The sequence below is a fragment of the Penaeus vannamei genome, chromosome 21 (genome assembly GCF_042767895.1).
Source record: "Penaeus vannamei isolate JL-2024 chromosome 21, ASM4276789v1, whole genome shotgun sequence".
NCBI classification, from domain to species: Eukaryota; Metazoa; Arthropoda; class Malacostraca; order Decapoda; family Penaeidae; genus Penaeus; species Penaeus vannamei.
Genome location: NC_091569.1, coordinates 1,946,496 through 1,953,995, shown reverse-complemented (window position 1 = coordinate 1,953,995; position 7,500 = coordinate 1,946,496).

The window sequence follows — 7,500 nt, the reverse complement described above, 5'->3', positions numbered from 1 at the left end:
ACACACACACACACACACACACACACACACACACACATATATATATATATATATATATATATATATATATATATATATATATATATATATATATATTATATATAACTGGTAAGACAGATTGACGATCTTTTTAGCTTCTGTCAGAATATACCAATGCAGTAGCGTGGAAACGAGTAAATTGAAGATGAAATGAATAATAAATAACAAAAAAACACATTCATTTTATAATGTATATCGTACAGTCCTGCTGCGTGTGACGGCACTGTAATGACTCGAAAATATATATAACGATCCGATGAAGAGGTAATGTGTTCTTTGAAGTAAACATTTTATGATATTCATTTCCAACATTTCTATTTTGATAAGGTATTAATATGGGATGTTTTATTTTGGCTGAATTCGCTACAAAAGTGTGTTTCTAATCTTCTTAAGGGTCGAGACAAGTTCATTCATGTGTTTCGTTGTATTTAGCGAAGTAAAATATGCTTTGCCATCCGGTGATTATGAAAGAAATGATAAGACGACCGGATATCAAAATGCTATTGTTATGCAATAGTATTATTTATTGTTATGCAATATGTGTTTGTGTGTGCGCGTGCGTATATGTGTGGGTGTGGGTAAATTGTTTGTGTATGTGTGTGTATACGTTTTTTTTTTCGCTTTCCAGATTATGTAAACAGTGTGTGTGTGTGTGTGTGTTTGTATGTGTGTGTATGTATGTGTGTGTGTGTGTGTGTGTGTGTGTGTGTGTGTGTTTGTGTGTGTGTGTGTGTGTGTGTGTTTGTATGTGTGTGTATGTATGTGTGTGTGTGTGTGTGCATGCGCGCGCGTTTGTGTGTACGTAAATATGAATAAGCCTGTGTTTAGACATATTTTTGCGGGCGTGAAATATGTAGATGCTATCTCTTTAAATCAGAATAACTTGAGCTAGAAGGAGAATTTCGCTCGGAATAAATCACGGGAATGAGAAATTTTGTCGGGAAAAGTTGGACTGACTCGCTGTAGATTATCCTACCGAGCATTTGCGGGAAAATATCTTCAATCGTTTTTTCAAACTTACAATTAGAGAGAGACGTAGAGACGAGGAGGGGGGGAGAGAGAGAGGGAGAGAGAGAGGGAGGGAGGGAGGGAGGGAGAGGGAGAGAGAAAGAGAGGGAGGGAGAGGGAGAGAGAGAGAGAGAGAGAGAGAGAGAGGGAGGGAGAGGGAGAGGGAGAGGGAGAGGGAGGGAGGGAGGGAGGGAGATGCAATTAGATATTGGTGGTGAACCAGATTTTTTTATTGATTGCATAGTTACGCCAATTTCCTTGGGGTAACTATTATTATTTATTATCATTACCTTTATTACCTCTGCCATGGAGATTATGTTTACGGACGTCGCCAGTGTACTTAATAATAAGTTATTATAATGTAATTCTTCAAGTGTGAATATTTTTATTGCACTAGCGACCCTCTTACCCTGGCGGAGGTATGCGCCCCCACAATGCATCTAGTATTATCAATAAAATAACAATGGGAGGGATGAAAAAAAAGGAAAAATAAATACACGATAAATATAACAGCATAGCAACGTTATCACGTGACAGCATTCCCTTCAACCCCCCCCTCGAATTACCATAGATATTGGCTGGCGTGTGTCCGGAGAGCGATTCAAAAACTACAGCTCATTTCACTCCACTACAACAGGGCTCGAGGTACTCATTACTAGTAGCAACGTGTTATTGCCGCGTTTACAGTGACTATTAGTTATTATTGCCATTATTACTATTATCGCTATTATCGTGGGTACTGTTATTATTATCACTATTGTTATTATTATCATCATTATTATTATTGTTATAATTGACTTTATTGGCATTATTATAATTATTATTGTTGTGGTTATTATTATTATTAATATTGTTATTATTATTATCACTGTTGTTGTTATTATCATTTTTATCATAATTATTATTGTTGTTATTGCTTTCAATAATATCACTATTATCATGATTATTACTTCTGTTATTGTTACTATTAGTACTATTGTCATTATCAATTATCACCATCTTTATCACAATTATGATTATCATTTTCACTGCCATTATCATCGCTATCACTATTATCATCATCATCGCCATTATCACCATCATCAACATTTTTCTATTTACATTATAGTTTTCAGCACGTGAAAATGGGAGGCTATAGCAAGATAACTTTTACAATTCTATTATCATCATGAATATTATCATTTAGAATTTTCTTTAGTAAGTTGTATCATCACTTCTAACATTGTTATTGCTGTTATTTGATTATCTTCTTATTTCTTATTTATGATTATTTTCATATATCACTTTCTTATTATTTATTTATGATTATTTTCATAAATCACTTTCTTCTTATTTATTTATGATTATTTTCATATATCATTTTCCTATTGTTTATTTATGATTATTTTCATATATCACTTTCTTCTTATTTATTTATGATTATTTTCATATATCATTTTCCTATTGTTTATTTATGATTATTTTCATATATCACTTTCTTCTTATTTATTTATGATTATTTTCATATATCAATTTCCTATTGTTTATTTATGATTATTTTCTAATAATTATCTATTGTTCCACTCACACGTTACACTGGCAAGATGGTGCAGGTTATTTTCCCATTTCTTATTTACGCTGTTCTTGTGGAGAGAATTGTGTCTAATCAGAAACTGCATTTGTTAATTTGTTGAACAATTTTTCATGGATTTCAGAAAAAGGGAGTGAGAATATTGTGTCACAGTTATTGTTATTCTTTGATTATTGTAATAATTATTATTGTTATCATTATTATGGTTATTATTATTGTTATTGTTGTCGTTGTTATCACTAATGCATTTTTCATTATTATTTTTTATTATTATCATTATTGTTGTTGTTGTTACTATTGTTATAATTATCATCATCATCATTATCATTATTGTCATTATAATTATCATCAGTATCATTATCATCATTATCATTATTATCATTATCATTATCAGTATCATCATGTTATCACTACCATTTTCATTAACACAGTATTATCATCATCACTATTTTTCTTGTCATTACCACTATCAATATCACTTTCAATATTGACTGTAAATGTAACTAATCCATCACTGTACATCACTGTTGTGATGATAATTGTCATTTGTTATCAGTATCATTCGACAAATAATTTTTCTTATCTAATCTTTATTCCTATTGTTATATTAAATTGAAATTATTGATAACACTTTTTTGTTACTACTGTGAAGATTATGAATAGTGACGTAATAAGATCATCATCACCATCGCCAGCAGTGCCACTACTATCGCTACTACTACCATTAATACCAACTACACAGCAGACAGGACACACCACTTTCATCTTTACCATCATCATCCTCATGAACATTTCCAAAACATCAACTCTGCTTCAAACGCGACACAGACAGACGACCAATTCTGAAAACGACTGATTGAACAGTTGTTGTGCATGATAAAAAAAAAAAAAAAAAAAAAAATACTGCGCGCAAATACTGTGCGTTTTTCAATTGCTGCATTTTTAGAGACTGATAAGCTAATGCCCGGCGACCTTTTATATGACAGCATTTGATAGAGGGATGTTCATTTTGCAATAATATCGGACTGATGGTAATGCTGATTACATGATGATGATGCTTACCGATAATGATTATAATAGTCACACAGATCAATGGTGATGATCAGATTTTTTTATTGTAGTGATATAATTTTCATGTAAAAGAACAAATACTATATTAGTAGTAATAATAATAACGACAATGATGGTGGAATGATGGCATCAGCATCACTATAATCATCATCATCATCATCACCATTACCATTATCAGTATCAGTATTATTATCATCATCACCATCATCATCATCTACACCATCATCTAGTATTATTAACACCATTATTGTTGTTGTTGTTGTTGTTGTTTGCTTTATTGTATTATTTTGTTGTTATCATGCATATACAGTAGTAATAAAGATAATGGTAATAGCGAAATAATGATAATGATAATGGTAAAGATAGCGACAACATAACATAAAGCATTAGAAAGATAATGGTAATAATGATAATAATGATAATAAAATTGATAATAATAATATTAATAATGATAATGGTAATGGTTATGTGCTGATAATGATAATGAGGATGATAATAATGATGATACTGATGATAAAAAGCAACGATAATATAATGATAATAACGATGAAGATGGTGATGATGATGATGATGGCGATTCTACCAGCAAGAACGGAAAAAATATTAAATACTAGAACTACACTTTTCAAAATACAATCTTAGATAAGAGTAAATAAGAAAGAGGGATAAATAAGAGAGGAAGAGAGTGATGAATAAGAGAGAGAGAGGGAAATATATAAAAGACGAGACGGATGGATAAATAGAAGTGGGAGATGAATAAAGAAGAGAGCGAGAGAGGCAGAAAAAAAATAAAAATAAAGGAGTGAGATGGATAAAGAAATATATTGATTAAAAAATGGAAATATAAAAAAAATGGAGTAATGAGTAAATAGGGGAATAGAGAGATAAATAAAAGAAACTGAGGTGAATACAGTAGATACGAGAGAAAATCTACAAGCGAGAGAGAGAGAAGGGGGGAGAGTGAAAAGGAGAGAGAGAGAGAGAGAGAGAGAAGGGGGAGGAGTGAAAAGGAGAGAGAGAGAGAGAGAGAGATTAACTTAGATAAAAGGCAAGAAAGAGAGAAAAAAACATACACACACACAAACATCAGTGTTCATAGTTTTCTCAGTTAAAGAAATACGAACTTTTAGAATTATAGCAACAGTGTCAAAAATGTTAATGTTGGTGAGAATCAGGCTGATACTGCTACTATTACTAGTGCTATTGATGATGATGATGATAATGCCCAAAAAATAAATAATAATGATATTGATAATAATGATGTTGATAATAATAATAATGATGTTGATAATAATGATAAAGATTAATAATAATGATAATAATAATAATATTAATAATAATAATAATAATAATAATAATAATAATAATGACAATTACAACTAGGCGATAGGGTGACTGATGCAATAAAATATTTCACGCTCAAAGAATTATATGAAAATCAACTCTTTTTTCAAGGACACTCGTGACGTCCGTAAACATAGTGATAATAATAATAAAAGGTAATGATAATAATAAAAGTAATATATGCAATCACCATCAAATCCAATGACATCTAAGACACACGTCTGGTAAAAATGTAATAAAAAGCTGTTCATAACATTACGAGTTATCCTGCTAACTAACCAACAAACTAATTAAAAACATACCCTCTTTGAGATAGGTAATAATGATAATGATAATAATAGTGATAACAATAATAATAATGATAGTAATAATAACAATAATAATGATAGCAACAATGATGGTGATGATAATAATAATAATGATAATAATAATAATAATGATAATAATGATAGTAATAACAATGATAATGATAATGATAAAAATAACAATAATGATAATGATGATGATAATAATAGTAATGATAATAATAATAATGATAACAGTAAGAGCAATAATAAGAATAAAAATAAAAATGATGATGATGACGATAATAATAATGGTAATGTTAATGATAGTGATAACAATAATGATAATGATAATTATAGTAATAGTTATAATTATAATAATAACAATAAAAATGATAAAAGCAATATACCTAATATAATAATGACTGAGGATAATAATAATGGTAATGACTGCAGTAATAACAATATGAACAAGAAGGAGAGTAAAAACGATAATATCATGATAATGATGAGGATTATTATAACAGTAATTATCGTAATTATCATTATTATAATTTTGTTATCATCATCATTGTTATTATTATTATTATTATCATCATTACCATTGTTATATTGATAACAATAATACTATTCATTATCATTATTGTTATCATTATCATTATTACTACCATCATTATACTTAATGTTGTTACTACTACTGCTACTACTATTATTATCATTATTATTATTATCGTTATTATTATTATTATTATCATCATCATCATCATTATTATTTTATTATTATTATTGTTACCATTATCATTATTATTATTATTATTTTTATTATCATTATTATTATATTATTACTATTATTATTATTACTATTATTATTATTACTATGATCAGAACTACAACTACTACTATTATCATTATTACTATCAATATTATTACTGCTATTGATATTTTTGTTATTATCAATAATAGTAGTATTTTTAGTATTATTATCATTACATTATTATTGTTATTAACATTATACTTTTACCAGCATTATTAACATCACTAATAATATTAATAATAATACAAAAATAATAAGAATGATAATCATGAGGTTAATAATGATGATATTTTTATGACCATTATTCTTTTTATTAGTATTATCATTATCATTATAATAAAAAAAATATATTATCATCATCATCATCATCATTATCATCATCATTACTATCATTAGCAACATCATCACTGTCATCATTACTATCATCAGTATTATTATTACTGTTATCATCATTATTATCATTAACATTATCATTAAAGATAACGATAACAATAGTATTATTACCATCATTATTATTTTCGTTAGTATTATCATTATAATAAAAACATATTATCATTATTATTATTATCATTACCATCATCACTGTCATTATTATTATAAATATTATTATTACTATTATTATCACTATCACTATCATTATCATTATCATCATCATTGTTATCATTATTCTTTATATCATTATCATTATTATTATGATTTTTGTTATTATTACTATTATTATTATTATTATTAATAGTAGTAGTAGTAGTAGTAGTATGATAATGATAATGATAACAGTAATAATAATGATAATAATTTCTTTATTATGGTTACTATTATTATTATCATTACCATTATCATCATTCTTAATAATTGATTTCTTATCAATATTATCATCACAGTTGTTATTATCATTCTTATTTCGTTATTAATCTTATTATTATTATCATTATTTTATCCGTGTTACTATTATTACTATCATTGTTTTTCTTATTGTTGTTATTATCATTATCATGATTATTATTATTACTGTTATCACAATCATTATTATTATTATTATTATTATTATTATTGCCATTATTGTTATCACTTTTATTACTACTGTTGCTATGGATGATATTATTTTTATTATTACTATCGTTTTTCTTATCATTGTTATTATTGCTTTTGTCATCCTTTTTATTGTTTTAAATTATAATTATTATCATGAATGTTAATATTATCATTATTATTATCATTACTATGATTATTACTATTTCCACATTATTGTTGTTCATTGTTAATATTATTATAAGTATCCCTATTTTTTAATCTATTATCATTATCCTTATAATAATCTTTATCGTCCTCATCCTCACTATTATTATGATTTTTTTTCAAACAATTACGAT